Source organism: Ictidomys tridecemlineatus, chromosome 9 (assembly GCF_052094955.1).
Source record: "Ictidomys tridecemlineatus isolate mIctTri1 chromosome 9, mIctTri1.hap1, whole genome shotgun sequence".
Classification (NCBI taxonomy): Eukaryota; Metazoa; Chordata; class Mammalia; order Rodentia; family Sciuridae; genus Ictidomys; species Ictidomys tridecemlineatus.
The window spans coordinates 127,343,451-127,364,727 of record NC_135485.1 but is presented as its reverse complement, the minus strand read 5'-3'; the positions used below and the strand labels follow the sequence as shown (position 1 = coordinate 127,364,727).

General features: G+C 36.0%; 1 non-coding gene across 1 annotated transcript; it reads left to right on the top strand.

The window, feature by feature from the left end:
- Positions 1 to 15,341: 15,341 nt before the first annotated feature.
- Positions 15,342 to 15,414, top strand: Trnaa-ugc (transfer RNA alanine (anticodon UGC)). The gene has a single exon. It is a non-coding gene; the product is annotated as a tRNA-Ala (tRNA).
- The last annotated feature ends 5,863 nt before the right edge of the window (positions 15,415 to 21,277 follow it).

The following is a 21,277-nucleotide window of genomic DNA, read 5'->3' as shown; positions in this document are numbered from 1 at the left end:
TGGAAACAATCATCCCCTTGAGATCTACCCTGCTCCTTCTTTCATCATAAATACCAGGAGAGGTGTAAAACAGAAGTCAAAAGATCTCGAGACACCGTTGGTAAACCATCTGACCTTTGCTTAAAAAAAAATATATCTCAGAAATCACACATATTTATTTGACATGCTGTGACTGGTATATGGGTTTAAGAGAAAGAGCAACATATGTGGCATGTTGACATGCAGAGCTTATAGCATGTCTTCCCAGGCCACTAGAGTCCCTTTAGCAATCATCCAATCCAAATTTGTACCATACAGGTAAAGTGGCCAAAGCCCAGAAAGGCAAAGTGACTTTGTCAAAGATCACTTCTACCCATTCAGGATCCTCTCCACTAACAGCAGTACAGTGTAAAAAAAAAAAAAAAAGCAAATACTTGATTTAAAGAAAACTCTAGTCAATTAAGAAGGTTTCTGGAGATCTAATAGGAAAATCACCTTAGGGTAACACCAGCTCTATCCAAATCAAATTGAAAGATTACTCCAAGCTTCAGTATCAGCCCTCATCTAGTATTGAGCTAAATTTTATTTTTCTTTAACAGAACCTAATCACCTGCAGATGTAATTAACTACTCGGGTAAATAAAAAGAAAGAGAACGACTAGACTGGATTTAAAAATGTGTATCTGTGCATGTTTATGTTAACTTGACTCATTCTACAGCAACCTGCTGTCAGGACACCAGAGGATAAAGAAAAATGCTCATAGATCAATTTGATAACAAGGAATTCCCCCAACTCTCCCTAAAGTATTAATCTTGAGTTCCTGAGAGGCAGAGCTTGTCACAGAGGCTTGCAGGGATCTTAATGACCTGGCAAGAAAGAAGCTGTTACCTGATGATAACTAGACAGAGAAATGCCTCCAGGTCATTGGTAGCAGGAAGTGCAATGGAGACTCTTTCTCCTGCACCTTATATATAACAAGGTGAAGCAGGATTCATCCAACACTTGATCTGTAGGTCTCCCCATCCACCCCTCCCTACCATCAGTAAATGCAAAAGGAAAGAAATATGAACAGTTCTTTAAAAAAAAATAGTCTTCAGGAACGTTTCCAAGAATAATTTTCCTCTTGCAAAAAGCAAGGAATTAAAGTTCTTTTGAACAGACCAGAAAACTTCTGAAAATACTTAATGAGAGTTGAAGAATATATATAATGCATATAACCAAACAATGACACAAACATTTTTAGCTGCATTCATGTTTTCTTTTTTTTCTTCGTCTTTTTTTTTTAAACTATCTTTAACTTCTGAAGACTGTTCTTTTGTGTTTATAGTCTGCCAGTAAATTTTTTTTTAGAGGGAACAATCTTTCAGGAACTCTGAAATAAGCATTGAGGTTTTGCAGTCAACTGTAACTGACTACAACTTTAATGAAGAATTTGAACCAAGACGTGAACACAGGAAGCTACGTACTTATATTTTAAAGAACTGAAAGGTTTTTTTTTAAGTTTTTTTCATCATTATTCAGTATCCACCTAATTCCTATGGTTCTTCTCCACCATTTATATTTAGTTCATATTACTTTTCTACAAAATCAGATGCATTGCCAGCTTTATCCCTTCGTGTACTGTAGGTCCATGAATATAAGTAAAGTATTTTTTCAGTTTTAAAATGTTGCTATAAATTAAAGGTGATATACAGAGTTGGGCTATGCACTTCAGAGCAATAGCTTAAAACGTGGTCAGCAACCCAGAGTTGCTGAGACTGAAATCCTAGAGACCGAGACAGAGTTTAAATATTAACCCATGAAATGATATGTTGTCAATATTTGCTGATGACCTGGTGCATGCTTCACAAATATTTTTGATTAATTGAAAAAATTTCTATTTGAAGGCCCAAGAGTTTCCAAATCATGCTTTCCCAGAGAAATTCTAAGAGGATTATTACTGTTCAGTGCTGTGCCATTTGAAATGGGGTCATGTGATATAGTCAAATTCATAGACTGATTTTTAACAAAATTACAAGATGATTACAGGATAAAAATCATATGGAACTTTAAAAACTGAATTAGGAGACTGTTACATACTTTTTCAAGTAGAGGATAATAGCTCCTGGTAGAAACATAAGTCAGAAAGCTATCCTTTAAGTCAAAGAAATTAGTTAGAATAGGAATGTCAGTACAAGTTGTGTACTCTCTGCATATCATTGGTGGTTTAAAATATCTATTTCATTTCCTTTATTGCTTCTTTATTACATTAAGCATTTCTTTAAAGCTGAAGTTGCCTTGTATGAAGACAACCTACAGAGATGTTTGAGATACTGCTCCAGGCATAAGGTGACTGAACTGAGTGAGGGTGCAGCATACTTTAGGTACTTACCAAATCTTAGTTTTCTGTTCCACTTACTCTTTTCAGAGTTTCATTTCAGAAATGTGACTTCAATAAGAAAATATTGACAAAAAGCTTTATTATTTAAAAACAACTTAGACATGCACCCTTTTCATCTATGAACATATTTTCTGGCAGAGATCTAAGACCAGATTTTTCAATAATGATATATGATCTTTGAAACACCTTCAAGTCCTCTACCTTTGGGTATAAGAACAACAATAAGAAATTTCTAGCTACCATTTCAGGAACAAAAGGATGGGCTCTTTTACTGGACTGAGTTTCAATTCCCATTTGAATCCCCTGCCTTAGGTAATAACTCTTTTCTAGATATTGAATGAATGTCTTGAAAAAGGAAAAAAAAAAGTTTTGTTTTCTTTTTAAATGAAAAATAAAGCCTCTTTCTACTCCTTGTTTTCTTTGTAGATCCCCTTAGGAAGAAATCTAATGAAAGCTGAAATGGAAATAATACACTCAATTTGCCAAAAGAATATTATTAGCTTGCCAATCTGATGTTGATGAAGATATTACATTCCAGTTGCCATCAATATAATTTTGGTTTCAAGAGTCCTTTGGGGTGCCCCAAGACAAAGGTTTAACAGCTAAAGCAAATTTCCTAAATTCATGTAAATTCATACCATCATATAATACTTAAATATCCTTTCCTTTACTTTTCCTACTTACATATTCACCTTTTGAAGTTAAAAATGATACATTATGAAAACTGTGATTAATAGGGAACTGGGTTTTGGACATTTAGGATAAGGTTAAGTGAAAAATATCAATAAGGAGACACTTTTTAATGTTTCTTCAATAAGAACTTGCTTAGAAAATTAGTTTAACGAGTCCCCAAAATGTGAGTTCTCCAAGTCATAGTACCCTTTTTACTTAATACCATCTACACCTAGTATTTTCCTAGGAACAATTTAAAAAGTATAAATAGTTGACGTCGTTTTAAAATCCACCCCCCCATAAAAAGAAAGAACTTAAATAATGAGACCTGAGATTCTTATTTCAAAGTGTTTGGTATATACATTTAGGAAACTGATTTCTCATAAGTATACAAGCAGTAACATGACTTTACAAAGCTGATATATCATTGTCAAAGCAGCTCTCAAGAAGCCATCAACTGCAAGGATCGTCCACATTCTAGGAGGCGTTCCTCATCAATGAGAAGTGGTCTTTTTCTGGAATATGGGAGAAAGAAGACCTAGGTTTGAATCACTGCTTGACTATCTAGGTGTACCTATTAGGTACAATGATCCTTCTTAAAGTTCCTGTGTTATCAACTACATAATGAGGACAACTGCTGTGCTCATAACAACAACAAATATTACATTAAACATTGTAGCATAGACAAGGCATAGACCCAAATATCTATAATATAGGGCAGAGTATTAAAAAAAATCATTAATAGGTAAAATATGCATAGCAAGAAGCACTAGATCCAAGAAGGTTGAAACTTGTCTTGTGAGGGCAACCTAATACAGGCTCTAAGAGGCTGTGCATCCAAACAGGTGGAGAGAGTGGTAGAGAATAGAAACCAATGGGTAGGAAATAAATATGGTGACGATCTGGGACAGTATTCTGAGTCTGGCAATAGAAATGCAAGATCTATACAGTATTTGGGAAGGGGCCAACGTATGAGGAACCAGGGTCTTGAAATTCCATGAAAGATCTAAAATGAGATGGAACATGTTTCTAAGAAAAGTAAGTATACTGCACCAGAAGACAAAGAAGAACATAGATTTTGGAGTCTTTCAGCCTCTATGAGGAGGAATAATGGCTTTTATAAAACACAGAAATAAATCTTAAGAATTAAGTTGTATCCGATAGCTATAAGAGCAAAAAGCATTCAGCTAGAGAATAGTCTACCACTGGGTAAGAGTCGAAGAAGTCTCCATGAAGTTTACAGGACCCAACTGGGAGCCTTCAAGGATTAGAGGAAGAGCAGATAGTCTGGCATTTATCATTTATAAATAATATGGAAACAAGAAAAGAGCTAACTGAGGAAAATATCTGTTAAAAAGATTTTTTTTAAGTAAGCATATAGTACTCCATTTCTACACAGATATTTAAATTCATGACCTTCAGAAATGAAACTATAAGGAGTAAAAAGGGACAGAAGAAATGGTGATCCAGAACAAGTACCTTTGACTGAACTCTTTTTTTTTTTAAGAAAAAGATAAATTTGGGGATTCCCCCAATGAAATAAAGCTTTCCCTTTCCACAGTTTACTGCTTGTTATCAATTTTTCTGATCATACTTTTTTTTATGTAGAAGTAACTGTCTCTGGGTTATAAGTCATTGAAAAGATAAAGTTATGGTGAGTGTTCTAAGTTATGTGTAAATTGATTAGAGAAGTAATTTTTCACAGATCCTCTATATCTTGACCATGACTAATATAGGTAGAGATATTATGTTCCAGTTTTTGAAAATTTAATATTAGTGTCTAGAATTCTGAGTGAGCCAATTTCTTCAAGAAGGATGTATGAGTCAGTTTTCCATTACTGTAACAAAATAACTGAAATAATCAAATTACAAAGAGGAAAGATTTCTTTTGGCTCATGATTTCAGAGGTTTCAGTCCATACTCACTTGGCTCCATGGCTCTGGGGCCTGTGGCAAGGCAGCACATGGTGGCTGCATGGGGAGTGCTCACCTCAGGGAGCTGGGAAGCAAAGAAAAGGATGAGGAAGAAACCAAAGTCCCACTTCCCCTTCCAGGTCATGTGCCCAGAGACCTAAGACTTTCCACTCGACCTCAGCCCCTAAAATCTCCATCACCTCCCATTAGTGCCAACCTGGGGACTAGACTTTTAACACATGGCCCTTGAGGGACAATTAAGATCGCTCTATCGTAAAGACTATAGTAAAGAAAAATAATAAATAATGAAGCAAATAAACACGATGACATCACCATCTCTTCTCAGCTTACAATGGCACACTCTTGTGAAGAGTCAGAAGTTTTTGCTACTAATATACAGCCAGTGGCCTCACCGACCGTTCCCTTGTTCTCAGATCCCCAGGCCCTTTTCCCCACCATGGGTTTGGGGATTACATGCAAGGCTCTTGGATACACTGGTCCTTAAAACTGATACTTAAATTCACTTTTACTGCAATTGCCACCCTACCCTTTGGCTCAAGGAAATGTTCCTAAAATTAAATCTTCGTTTTCACAACCTCTCTGATGCCTTGGTGTCTGCCTTCCTCCTTTGAACATGCTGCTCAGTCAATGATGCAGAATCCAGATCTTCTAGAAATAGGAACCTGCCTGACCTGAGTGTGTGGCCATCTCCAGCCTGCTCCTTCCCACTCCTCCACGGTTAGCCTTCCTACGTGTGGCACCTCTGGCCTCCTTGACCAGGTCCATCAGGTGAGAATTAAACCACTTCCAGAGAACACACTGATCTTTTGGGGGGAAAAAATGAACTTCCTCCCACCTCTTTTGTTTTTTCTTATTACTGGGCCACATATTTGCCCTGCTGTTTACATATTCTTTCACTAATTATTTTGATCAATTGAGATGATAATACAGATTAGTTTGACTCCTTCTTAGCCTTGTTAGGAAGAATGAGGTCCAAGAGAAAACAAACTCAACCTTTTCATGTAGTCTTCTGATATATAAATTTGTGAGCAATAGAGAAGCCATTAAAAAAAATAAAATAAAATGAAACTATCAACCACATTCACAACAGAGCAGGGAAAGTAAAATCTACAGACACAAACAGGAAGCAGAGACAAGACATAAAGACCTAGACTGCCTAGCAAACCTTGGTGACTGTGGATGGCATTCCTCCTCTTTGGGTACATGGAAGAGCCCTAGGTCTGTATAATAAGTTCCCTCGAGCTGCTGTCTAGTCTAAAGTGGCATAGCAAATAGAAGGCACTGTGGCACACTTACGGAGGGCTGTGAAGTGGCCAGTTGATTGTGTGGGTAGAGAGTTCTAGAGAGAGAGACAGAGCCGGGAACACAGGAACTTGCATCATTTTAAAAAATAAATGGAGACTGGAGGTATAGCTCAGTGGTAGAGCACTTGCCTACCATGTGTGAGGCCCTGGCTTCTATTCCCAGTACCACACACACACACACACACAAAAAAAAAACATTAAAATCAAGTAAAAGACTATCGACCACAATGGTCTCTTTACGGGCTGCTCCCCTACCATCACCAGTTACCAACTCAAAAATAGTCCTTGTGTCAAACACCTAATGCTTCTCAGTAGAGATAGACTCTCTCTTTCCAAATTCCACTGTGCTTCATTCAACAAGGCAAATTACAAGATTTATGCTGCTTATTCTAGAACGACCTGAGGTGGGGTGACTAGTGTAGGTGTATATGTCTATGAGAGTGTTTCTCCCTCATCAGGAGTGCTGGGCAATGGTCCACAGGTGGCTTAGTTTCTGTAGGCCTGTTGTTTAGATAACTGCTACTCAGATAATTTCCCCCTTTGGAAATCCCAGAATTTTTCTCTTTCCTTTGTAGGACATGTACCCAGATCCCCACCTGAAGTCTGTGAGTCCTTTTGGGAGTTGTTTGTCAAAAAGTTAACAGAATAACAGATGGTTTCACTGGACAAATAGCCTACACCTAGAAAAACAATATTCATGTAAAAATCCTGAAACCGGGGCATCCACATTTCTCCTAACATAAAATAGAATTATTCCATGTGTAAATCACTTGACTTCCATCTGGTTTTCATAAAAGACAATGATTCAGAAACGGAAGAAGGGAAGAGAAATGAGATGGGAAATTAAATGGACATTCTATCCCACTTTCCCTCTGGAGGAATATGCTATTATGCCATTCTCTTCCCCATGACAAAGACAACATCTCTCAATTCCTCCTGCTCTGAGAAGCAATAATTTATAGAACTCCCACCATAGAATTTGCAAGTTTTTCTATCTTTACATAAACTTTAAAATAGTAAATAGCACATGAAAAAAAATGTGTTTTATAAATATTTAGTTTTATAGTTTCACAAAGCTGAGAAATTTTTACTCATGTAGCCTGGACAGAAGACTCTGAAGTTTTCTATTTCACAAATATCTGTTCTATTCTATTTTTTATATTGGTTTCTTTTTACTCTGTGAAAATAAAGAAAAAATATATTTATTTTGTTAAGAAAAGTCTTGAAAGTGTACTTTAAAACTAGTTATTATGTTATTGCAGACTAATACCTTATGAGTCATTTAATGCGGATAGCCATGTATCAAGGAATAACAGAAGCCTTCTACCACACTGATATGCCTGGAGTGACTGACTGAATCGTTAGAATTTTATGATCATCTTTTACCTGAACAAAAAGGTGCAGTCTTGGACCTCTCCAGTTGTAAACAATATAGTTCATCGAGAAGACATAAAGTTTTAGATAATGAAGAATTACAAGGTCTTTAAACATCTTTTTTAAAACACTTTCAAGTAAAGTTAATGATTCTTGGGAAAGACTAAATGAAAGGTTGCTGTCACAAGCACCAGGCCACAGAGCCCGCACCCTCACCAAGGAAATATTATAAACCTAAGCGAAGCTCGTTCCCAGATCCGATGGACACTAAGCTAACACGGTGCCAAGAGAAACATTTCTCCCTCACTGCCTGAAGAGTCCTTCCTATGTACATGGGAGGAAGTCGTTTGCCAGATGTTGCTGTTTATTTTTCAAGTCTCCCTTTGACTTATGCTTGTTTTCTCTTGACCTCCCCCAACTTCTCCCATATACCACGTGGAGAAAAAGTCCAACTCTGTAAACCTTGCTGATGAAGTCACCAGCGGTTCCAATTAATACAACAGTCTCCACATATGTTCTTGTTTATGCATCCAGCCTAATTGCTGATGGAGGGTGAATGATTAGGCCCCCCACTCAAGGCTATCTGAATTATCCATCAGTACAACAGACCATTGTACAACTTGGCATCAGAATGACATCTTGGATGGAAACTCTCTTTTGTGATTGCAACAGGCCTATTAATGATAAATCAAGAGAAAAATAAAGAGAAGTCAAACTGAAAAGGAAAGATTGTGTGTGTGCATGTGTATGTGTGTGTGTGTGTGTGTCTTAAAGACCTTTGAGGTCTAGATCTCCCAAAAGACCACACGGTGGAATGTCAGAGGTTACACTTTACCAAACAGGGCTCAAGAAGGAATTTCTCTGCAGTTCTGTTTTCCTCCTCCAGACAGAGAATCAGACTGGCTGATTCAGCAATAGGGTATGGACTGATCAATAGCTATGGTATATGGACTTTGCTACTTTTAAGCTCAAAATCCCACTGGCTCCTGTAGGCCACCATGCCCGCAGGGGTCTCTTGCTCACCACACCTCCCTGCCTCCTTATCCAAAGCCAATGACTCTTACGCTGGGGGTGGCTCTACATCTGTGTTCAGGGTGAGCCACCACATTCTGCTCTGATTCCCACTGACTTTTCCCATCTATTTGTTGTTTTCTGGGTTTATCCCCAAACTAGAAAACTGGGGTGACAGATGGTGGGGCCAGGAAACAGAGTGGAAGTTCAATCAGCTAAGAATAGTCTACATCGGAGCTTAGTGGGTCTAAGTTCTTCAAAGTTTACATTAAGAAATTGAGAGGGCTTCCATGTAATCATCTCTGAGTATATTTGATAATATTTACAACTTAGGAAAATATACATGTGACCCTTTGTAGTATTCCTAAAGTATATTCTTACACTCAGACAATGGCCCTGGGCATATCAGGGGGTGTTCAATTGTCAATTAATGGATGGATAGATGAATACATAGTAATTCCTTGTGTAAGAGGCTGAGAAGATATTCTCGTATTTTCGTTAAAGTATCCAAATGTTAGGCTAGTTAGTAGGACTTGCTCCTTCCCAAATTTTCATCAAAATTTCTCACTCAAAATTAAACAAAAATTGACTCCCTATGACTACAGATCTTAAGAATCCTTTGGCTCCTGTTCGCCTATTTGACTAAGGGTTGAAAATATCAAACATGATCATTTATTTGTTTTTAACCTAGTGTTTTACACTCAGTGTGTTTTAAAATACACTCTTTTCAATTCAATAACAAACCTGACTTTGTTGTGGTTTAGCACAGGGTTCTCAAATTATCAGTGGTGGAAGATCAGATTATTTTTGAATTTTCAATCCAAAGTATACAGGTATTTTAATTACATAGAATAGAAAGGAATTAGCAGAAAAAGAAAATAAAACACAAGACCTAGAAAATATAAGCTCCATTGATTTTATCATTACATTCAACAGACATTAAATTATTCTTCATGTTTCTTTCAATTCTACTAAAAGTTTCTAAACACTCTTAATTTTTTAAACTAATCAGTCACAAACTGCCCACAATCAGTCCATATAGGAGTACTAATCTTAGATCACACTAAGAATCTTATTGGTTTAGGTTCAACTTTCTTCTTTTGTTCTGAATTACTCAGATTTAGGGCAGTAACTCAAAGTATTGTGTTTCATATTTCTTCCTTCCTGTAGCAATTAGCAGAACAATCTTTGTGACACTGAAGTTCATTTCTAGCATTTTTCAACATTAAAGAAGTCATTTTTAATCATCATATCCTTCATGTTTTAAAATAATGAAGATTAAAATATTTGTCAAAAGTTGGGAATAAAGGTCACTAAGAAAAAGTCTCTTGCTCAGAAAAAGTGATTATTCTCACTTAAACATATCTCTGTTTCCCCCCATTGAATTGTGTGACTCCTAGTGTATTACTTTAAAGTATTTTTTGGAAGAGAAAAACTGAGAGAGGGAAGACAGGGCCTTATATGTTTTCTCTGCTGTCTCTCTGCGTTACACACATTGACTTGTGCACACTTGCAAGACACATAATATAAGTTTTTTTCTTAAGGGAAGTATGTGGCTTGGTTACCAGATCTACTTTATTCATGACCTTACCATGATAATTTTTAATCATGAAATTGGGCAAGTTGTTCACTCTTCTATGTCCAGATTTCACAGTACGTTCTCCAAAAATATTTCTGGGACTTCCAAAGCAAAAGGAACATGAACCTTAGTGCAAAAAAATATGGAATTTGAGATCAGAGGCCATGGGAAACCACATTGTGCTGCTGGTTTTTAGCTGCATTTCCTGGTAGTTTCTCCTTGTCTTTAAAATACAGATAATGATACATACCCAAAGAGGTGTATTGTAAGAAATATATGTCACCCACACACCTGAAAAACATTTTTGTAAATTTATAAATTTTTAAGTATTTTTTTTAAAGATCACATGGAAATAAATACTCCACATTTTCAAAGTTAATTTGAGGACAAAAATACAAGGGCATCATTTAATATAACAAAAGAAATATACATGTACCTTTACAACCAACTTAGCTTTGGCCTCAACTGCACAGATCTCAAGGCTGAATATTCTACAAAGAACCTGCCAATCAGCAATGGGAAGCATGTCACATTTCCCTCCATTCCCCACCTAGGAAGGAGTCAGAAAATTCAAACTTCTTTCCAACTAACCAAAATAATTGTTCTGTGATAAGGAATTCTTTTTCTGAAGAAGCAATAAGTAGAGCAGCTCCTCAACAATGCTACAAAACACACACACACACACACACACACACACACAGAAAGCATGAATACATGTCCAATCTTTCCTTCTCTTTAATGGAAAAGAGATGCCCAAAGAAGAGAGAGAGCTGTTTCCTACAAGATCTCCTGTTTGAATCTTTGCATTTTTGGAAACATCCTTTCCCAAAGCCACTTTCCACTCTCTAGGGCAAACAGCATGTGGTTATTGTCTGCAACCTGATGTTCAAGTGATTTATATTGGGAAGAGGGCCTTGCCCCAGTATTGAAGACATCTAAATTTCTCTGGTGATCCAATTGCCAATGCATGTTGGTTTTGGCAGGACAGACATATGGAAAAGTGTTCTCATTTCTTTGGCTCTTACCCTTTGCATGTCAGATGAAACAGCAATGCAGAACTAAGACTGTTCTAGACCAAAGAAGACTCTGAATGTAGCTGAGCTTTTTAGAGTCAGAGCCATGGTGAGAGGGGAGTTCTTCTGCAAGGCTGGAGATGTGCATTGTAGATTCTACTGTTTTTCAGTAGGACAAGTTACTCAGCTCCCTGAGTCTCAGTCAATCAACCTATGAGTAGAAGAATTTAGCCAAGATTAAAATTTGATGATCATTATTTAAATAGAGCATCTCAAATTAATATCTTCAACAGCTTTCAATCTTTATATCAAGAAAGGGTTTTACTGAAAAACTATCTTCTATTGTCTGAACCAGGATTGGAAAATGAAGTTACTTAAAGTGAGGAGCCATCTTGATCATTTAGTTATCCATTAAATATGAGTCTCTAAATAAATGAAGTTGGGTGAACTAAAACATTATTTTTCTTTACATACCTCGTTTCCTCTCTATTTCTCTCATCCACTTATAGAATGAGGAATTATTTTTCCAATTATTTTTTGCTTTGGGAAAGCAAAAGGGAATTCAATAATAACAGTCTGCTTAATTTAAAAGGGAAAGTATTGAAATAATTTTTGTTTACATTGGTAGAGTGATATCATATCTACTAACCAAAATTTAAAAACAAAGTAGAAAAAAAAGGAAATTGCTAAAGATTTTAGCACTCATCATCAACTATGATATAGTAATTCCCTTCAGGCACCATCTAGGCATAATTTTTTTAGAAGGGAAAGATTCAAGATGATGGAATGGGAAAAGTTTGCATTTCCGGTTGCTCAGGAGCTTGGGATTTGAGTAGCAAGTGCACTTATCTCAGCAAGAATGGTTAAAGATGGAATTCACTGAAATTCAATATCAGACAGCCAAAGGCTCTTAGAGACCCAGAAAACTGGGTGCTTTAAGCAAAGGACAAGAAAGAGTACACTGGAGGCAAGCCGGTGGCAGTGGCAGCAGTGATGCCAGTTCACACAAACACAGAGAAACACAACAGACAAATGTGGCATAGAAAACAGTCAGAATTTAGGTGAACCAGAGACTGCACAGCGAGCTGGTGCCTGAAAGTGCTCTGTATACTCAACTGGCAAGTAGAGAACTGAGGCAGGAGCCATCTCAAGGAGGCCATGCTGCAGCTGGCTGCTGCAGGAGCCTGGATGATCATAGCAAATACTGCCATAAAGAACCTACCCTGTGGTACCTACTGTGTGGCCTAGGATGTACCTAGAAGAATATGAGTGAAACCAGGCACAGAGAAGATTATACACTGAGGGATTCAAAAGTCAGCAATAGGGAGGGGAATGCAACTTGCTTTGCCTTTAAGTCTGGTGACTGACATCACTATTGAAAAGGGTTGGAAAACTGAAAAGGTGGACATGATTACATTTGGAGACTGAGCCTGGGAAGGCCACATTCATGGGTGATGGAGTATGTGATACCTAGGTAGTGTTGTCCTGTGAACAGAAATCTCAGGAGATTCCTGAGATCCAGACACCCAGCAGAGATCAGAAACTGCCTGGCCATAGGGGGGTGCTGATCTCATTTCTCCAGTACATAAAAATTCACGACAACCTGTTATAATAGAACACTTTGCCAGAGAAGGTTGTGCTCTAAAAAGGTCCACTGCAAGAGTGGAAGAGAAATCCACTCCAACCAATGCACAAAACCCAACACAGAAATACAATAAATATAAAAAACACAAGGTAACATGACAACCCCTAAAGTTTATAACTTACCACTGACTGACCCTAAATATATTGAAACAAATGAAATACCAGATAAGGAATTCAAAAGAATGATTATCAACATGATTAATGGATTCCAAGAGAACACAAAAAAACTGAATAAATTAAGAAAGTTAGTATAGTATATGAATGAGAAATTCAATAAGGAGAGAGATATTAAAAAAGAACCAACATAAACCTTGAAAATGAAAAGCACAATAAATCAAATACAGTGTTCAATTGAAAGTCTCTCTAATAGATTAAACCATGCAGATGACAGAATCTCAGAGTTGGAAGACAAAGTAGTCAGCCTTGAACATTTAGACAGTATTAAACGAAAGAAAGTATCTATGACTGTAATATACATGTACTCTGGAATATCATTAAGAGCTCAAATTTAAGAATCTTTTGTATCAAAGAGAGTTGTGAGATACAGGTCAATGTCATGGTTAACCTCTTCAGGGAAAGAAAAACAGAAAATATTTCAAACGTTCACGATGAACTGGACATCCTGGTACAGGAGGCATTCAAAACCCCAAATAGACAAGATTAAAAAAGAACTTCTTCATGATACATCATAATTAAAATTTCTAACATACAGAACAAAGATAGAATTTTAAAAGTCTCAGGAGAAAAAATCAGGTCATGTTTAGAGGCAAGTCAATCCAAATTGATTATGATTTCTCAGCAAATACTTTAAAATCCAGGAGGGCTTGGAATTGTGTGTTCCAAATCCTAAAATAAAGTAACTGTCAACCAACATTGCTACACCCAGAAAAGTTATCCTTCAGAATTGAAGAATGTTGAATAAAAACCACCCAAGAGAAGCAGAAACTAAAATAATTCAATACAACTAAGCCATCACTACATAAATACTTAATGAAATACTACACACACACAAGAACTAAAAAAAAAAAAAACCTCCAAATGAGGTTTGTCCAAACTCACAAATGGACAAACCTCATTTGAAGACTAGATAAACAAAAGAAAAATGGGACCAACATAATATTGTAAATAAAACAAAATGGCTGGAGTTGATAAATATCTCTCTATAACACCTATTATAAACTATCTCAACTACCCAATTAAAATATTTAAACTAGCACAATGGATTAAAAATTGCGACCCCAATACATATGTTGTTTGCAAGGGACTTGCCTTACAGGCAAAGAGAGTCACAGACTGAAAATGAAAGGGCAGAAATTAATACACTGTGCAAATGGAGCCTTAAAATAAGCAGGAATAGCTACGTTCACACATACAACATAGTCAACTTTAAGCCAAAATTAATCAGAAGAGACAAAGAAGGTCACTTTATACTGGCAAAGGGAACAATCCTTTATGAAAACATACTTAAATAAACTGGAAAATGTAGAAGAAATTGATACAAAGAAAATATTATGAATCAAAGGGACTTAACAGATGTCTATAGATGTCTATAGAGTAGTTCTTACAACAGCCAAATTCACTTTCTTCTCAAATGCTCATGGAACTTTCTTCCAAATAGATCAAATTCATGCCACAAAACAACTATTAGCAAATATTTTAAAAATCAGTAAAATTCTTTGCATCTTATCAGTTCATAATGAAATGAAATTAGAAATCAACACCAAAAAACTCTATTTAATATATATAAACATGGGAATATTGAACAATATCCTTCTGAATGATGGATGAATAGTAGAAGAAATTAAGGGAGAAATTAAAAATTCTTGGAATCAAATGAGAATAATGATACAATATATCAGAACCTCTGGGATATTATGAAGATTGTTCTCAGAGTTTATAACTATTAGTACTGACATAAGAAAATCAGAAAGTTCCCACATAAATAGTCTCATTATGTCTCCCAAAACCCTAGAAAAACAAGAATAAACCAATTTCAAAGCCAGTAGAAGGAAATTTTTAAGATCAGAACCAAAATCAATAAAATAGGAGAATGAAAAAAAAACAATAAAAAGAACTAGTTGGTTCTTTGAAAAAATAACAAGATTGATAAAGCCTTACCCAAATGAACCAAAAGAAAAGAAGAAAAAAATCTGAAACTCATGAAGTTAGAAATGTAAAAGGAGAAATCACCACAGACTTTACAGAAATTCAGAGGAGCATTATGAAACATACTTAAATAAATTGGGCAATACAGAATAAATTGATATATTTGTAGACACATACAACCTGCCAAAATTGAACTAAGAGAATACAGAAAATCTGAGCAGACCAAAAAATGAGCAATGAGAAGAAACAGTAATAAAAAGCCTTTTAACAAAGAAAAGCCCAGAACCAAATGGATTATCAGCTGAATTCTATCCAGCCTTTAAAGAAGAACTAATGTCAGAGGCTGGGGATATACCTCAGTTGGTAGAGGGCTCGCCTTGCATGCGAGAATTCCTGGGTTCAATCCCCAGCACTTCCAGAAGAAGAAGAAGAAGGAATAGGAGGAGGAGGAGGAGGAGAACTAATGTCAATGCTCTTCAAAATATTCTATGGAATAGAAAGGAGTGAAGCACTTTCAAATTCATTCTATGAAGTCAACATCATCCTGATACCAAAATCTAGGAAATAAAATTACAGAGCAGTATCCCTGATGACAAGGATGTCCACTCTCATCACTTCTGTTCAATATAGTACTAGAAATTCTAGCCAGAGCAATTAGGCAAGAGATGGAAATGAAAAAGATAAAATAGGAAGGGAAGAAGACAAATTTTACTTTTATGCTTCAAACATCCAAAAGGCTCCACCAGAAGACTATGAGAGCTCATAGACAAATTCCAAATTCATCAAAGTAGCATAATGAAAAAATCACATACAAAAATCGATAACTTTCTATACATCAATAATGAATCTGCTGAGAAAGAAAACAGTGAGATAATTCTACTCATAATAGCCAAAAACAAAACAAAGAAACAAAACCCTAGGAATAAATCTAACCAAAGAGTTGAAAGTTCTCTACAATGAAAACTACAGAACATAGAAAAAGGAAATTTAGGAAGACACCAGAAGATGGAAAGACTTTCCTTGTTTATAAATAGGCAGAATTAAAATTGTTAAAATGGCCATGTTATCAAAAGCAACATACAGATTCAAAGAAATCCCTATCAAAATACAAATGGCATGCTTCACAGAACTAGAAAGAACTTTACTAAAATTCATTTGGAAAAACAAAAGCCCCCAGAATAGCCAAAGCATTTCTAGGCCAAAAAAAAAAAAAAAGCAATGTGTTGTTGGCATCATGATACTTGATTGCCAATTATACTAAAGAGCTGTAGTAATAAAAACTGTATGATACTGGCATAAAAACGATCACATACACTAATGGAATGGCAGAGAAAACAGTAACCACACCACATAGATACAGTCATTTGATCCTTGACAAACGTACCAAAAGCATGTTGGAGAAAAGATAACCTTTTAATCAAATGTACTGTGGAACCTGGTTGTCCATATGTAGAAGAATGACGCTAGATCCTTATCTCACACACTGCACAAAAGTCAATTCAAAATGGATCAAAGACCTAGGAATTAGACAGAAATTTTGCAACTCCTAGAAGAAAATGTATCAATTCTCTAACACGTAGGTGCAGACAACAATTTGCTCAGTAGAACTAGTAAAGCCCATAAAGGAAATGATACAAAGACTTAATAAATGAGATGACATCAAATTAAAAAGCTTCTGTACAGAAAAGTAAACAAGAATGTGAAGAGAAAGTCTGTGGACTGGGAGAAAATCTTTGCTAGCTACTCTCTGACAGAGGATTAATGTCCAGAATATAAAAAGAACTCAAAAAACTTGAATGAAAGAAAGAAAGAGACAGAGAGCAAGAGAGAGAGAGAGAAGAAAAGAATGAATAAATGGGCAAATGAACTAAATAGTTCTTGAAAGAAGAAATACAAATAGCCAGCAAATATGTGAAAAAATATTTAATTACAGAAATGAAAATCAAAAGTACACTGAGATTTCATGTCATACCTTTTAAAATGGCAGTCAATAAGAACACAAACAGTAATAAATGCTGAAGAAGATGTGAAGAAAAAGGAAAACTCTTACACTCTTGTAAATTAGTACAGACACTATGGAAATAGTATGGAGGTTCCTCAAAAGACTAGCTACGGAACCACCATATGACCCAGCTATACCACATATTTAACCTAAGGAATTAGAGTCATCACCTAGAGTTGTCATGGCAGTAGGGACTTGGAAGACTGATGTCATCTGCTATCAATCAAAAGTCAAGACATGGACCTGGGCTGGGGAAACTTTTCTAGGATCCCCAATAAAACTGGAGTTCAGGAGAGTCACACTCCCCCTCTTCTTTCTGAGAGGACCCACTCTCTCCCTTGAGAATGTCCCCTTTCCCTCTTCCCATCCCTTTGTTAACTCTGCCTGTTACTCCTAGTGACGTGTCTGAAATCTTTCTGACTTGATCACAAGAATCAGGGTTTGAAAGGAGGGGAGGTCTTTACACTGACTCAGTTTTCTGGAAATCCCTATCACTGTAACAGTAGTATAACCAAAATAGTAAAATAAATATATTTAAATTTTTTTTAAAAAGTAGTAAAGTCATCATACTATAGACATACACGTCTACCCATGTTTTCAGCAACAAAATTCACAATAGCCATATTATGAAACCAGCCCAGATACCCAACAACAGATGACTAGATAAAGAAAATGTGGTCTATATACACACAGAATTTAATTCAGCCATAATAAAAAATGAAATTATGTCTTTTGCAAGAAAATAGATGGAACTTGAAAGCATTATGTTAAGCAAAATAAAACAAACTCAGAAAGCCAAAGGTTGTGTTTTCTCTCATATGTAGAAGCTAGAGGAAAAAAAAAAAAAGTTGCAGGGGTGCAGATCTCATGAAACTCCAAGGGAGATGAGTAGAGGAAAAGGACTAGGGTGAGGGAGGGGGGTGGTAAAGGGAAAATAACAGGGAATGATATTGACCAAATTATATTGTTTTATTGTGCATATGTGCGAATATGTAACAACAAATCAAATCATCACTTAAAAAATTTAGAAGGAAGCAGAGTTCCTTTTTTTTTCACTTGGGCATGGACATGCTTTATATACAAGTTTGCATTCTGCTCTTTTCAACTTAACGTAAGCATGTTAGGTTACTAACAAACTTCATGTCTTTAATGATTACATACTATTGAACAGATATATATGTCAAAATCTGCAGTCATTCCCCCATACATGAGCATTTTAAGTAGGAAGTGTTCAAACAATGTTACATTTGTATGTATAAACATTCCATGAAGAGTAGGGGGACTGCAATATTTAGAAACCAAACGAAAGCAAAAAGAATCAGCCACCAGTAGCCTCCTGATGTCTAGGCAACTGTTCAGAATAGATGCAAATGAGTTTCAGGGAGGAATACGCCACAATGAAAACTGCTATTCTACATAATTAATACATACTAATTTTTAAAAAGAGCCTCAAAAAAAAAAGCTTTACCATGTGTCTCAATCGAGATCTGCCAAAGAAAGTTGTCATCCTAGCAAGTACATTAGAATAAATGGTTTTTCCCAGAAGTCCCACCTACTTCATAGCCAGACAAAAATGCTCATTAAGGAAAACCATTCTTTCTACAACAGCAGAAACTGTTTGACGAGTAGTACTAGGTGGGGGACAAATGGTAGGCAACAAATCCCTCTGTCCCACTGTAAGTGGATAAAAGTGAATGAGCCAGGCTCTTCAGCACGAGAGTTGTAAGGAAAAGGAAAGGTAGTTGGTTTTCAATCCCAGTATGTCAATAAGGAAATTTATATAAATGTTCACCAACATTGACAGCATAGTCCTTCTTATTATTTGCAGGAGTTATGAGCAATTTTTTAAAATATTTTTTCTCCCTTTAAGTAGCATTAGATTTGGGGTGATGTAGAGAGAATTCAACCTATAGTTAAGGGCCATCCTAGTTGAATTCTGTGCTTAAATTTTTCTCAACTGCCCTGAATATATGCGGAGAATATGAAATAATTTCACTAGAAAGTTTTCTCAATAGTAGTAGTTCAAAAATGTATCAGTGGCAATAGAAAGAAATACCTCCATTGATGACTTAGAGAAATATTATGGCAGATACTATCAAAGCAACATACAGATTCACTGCAATCCCCATCAAAGTTTCAATGGTAGTCTTCACAGAATTAGAAAAAAAAAATTCTTAAATTAATTTGGAAAAACAAGAGACCCAGAAGAGCCAAAGGAATACTAAGCAAGAAAAGCAAAGCAGTAATCATTACAATACTTGATTGGAAATTATACTACAGAGGTGTAATAACAAAAAACCACCAAGGTATTGGCATAAAAACAGACAGGAAGACCAATGGAATAGAAGACATAGAGACAATACACAAAACTATAACCATCTGACATTTGACAAAAGTGCCAAAAATATATCCTGGAGAAAAGACAGCCTTTTTAACAGATGGTACTAAGAAAAGTTGATAGCTATATGTAGAAAAATGAAATTAAACCCTAATCTCTCACCCTGAACAAAACTCAAATCAAAATGGATCAAAGACTTAGGAACTAGACCAGAAACTTTACAAGTGCTAAAAGAAAACAGAGGGTCAACACCCCATTATATAAGTGCTGGCATCAACTTCCTTAAAAAGACCCCCAAAGTGAAGAAACAAAACCAAGAATCAATAAGTAGGATGCCATCAAACTAAAATAACTTCTGCACAGCAAAGGAAATGATGAAGAGAGAGCTCTGGTTGCTATAGAATGGGAGAAAATCCTGGCCAACTACCCTTTCGATAGAATATTAATATCCAGACTATACAAAGAACTCAAAAAACTTAACACCCAAAAACTAAATAAGCCAATCAATAAATGGACAAATGAACCAAACAGAAACTTCTGAAAAGAATAAACACAAAAGGCCAATAAATTGATGAAAAAATATTCAACATCTCTAGCAATCAGGGAAAGAAATGCAAATCAAAACTACACTAAGGTTTCATCAAACACCAGTCAGAATGATAATAATCAAGAATACAAACAAACAACAATAAACGCTGGCTAGGTTGTGGGGGAAAGGTACACTTGTCCATTGTTGGTGGGAATGCAGACTAGTACAACCACTCTGGAAAGCAGTTTGAAGATTCCTCAAAACACTAGGGATGGAAATACCATACAATGCAACTATCCCACTCCTCAGTATTTTCCCAAAAACTGCAAACAGTTGTCAAATCTGCATGCTACAGTGACACAGCCACATCAGTGTTTATAGCAGCACAATTCACAAGAGCTAAATTATGGAATCCAACCAGATGTCTGTCAATAAGTGAATGGATTAACAAATTGTGATAAATACACACACACAGAGACACAATGGGGTTCTACTCAGCCATAAAAAAAGAGTGAAATATAGCATTTTCCAGTAAATGGATGGAAATGGAGAATATCATGCTAAGTGAAATTAGCCAAACTCAGACACTTAAAGGTTGAATGTTTTTTCTCATGTGGAAGCTACAGTAAAATAAAGGGGAAGGGATGATAAGATAGCATGAAGAACCAATCAAATACAAATTAATAGAGAAGCAGAAGGAAGTCCAGTAGAAGAAGGAAAAGAGGAGAGAGGACAGGAAGGAAAGGGGGGAGGTTAAAGGGGGGATCAGGAATGGAAACAGATTTTCACGCATGTATGAATTCACTGGGATGAACCCAACTACTGTGTACAACTATAAAGCTCCAGTAAAAAGAGAGAGAGGGAAATACTATGGCTAAATTAACTTATGGCTTGAAATTTTAAGAAAAAATTTGTAATAGTTTAGCAAAGAGTTTTAGAATTTAAAATATTTTTGACCAAAACTTTTTTAAATGGACATAAAAATAAGCTGTATAAACCCAAGATATAAAGTGATTGAATCTATAGATCGTAAGAAAATATAAACTGCAATCAGAGAAGCTAAAAAGTATTCCATCAGCAGCTCAGGAAGCTGAGACAGGAGGATCACGAGTTCAAAGCCAGCCTCAGCAAAAGTGAGATGATAAGCAACTCAGTGAGACCCTGTCTCTAAATAAAATATAAAATAGGGCTGAGGATGTGGTTCAGTGGTTGAGTACCCCTGAGTTCATTCCCTGGTACCTCCCCCCCAAAAAAGTATTCCAAAGACAATAATCTTTATGGTGGAGTTTATTAGACACTGCACTGATCACTCAGATATTTTCTTCATTTCCTTCCCTTCCAAGTATTTAAGAATACAGCAGAGGATTTTTCTCTCTAAAATTTTTTGGAGTAGTTGAGAGAGAGAGAGAAAG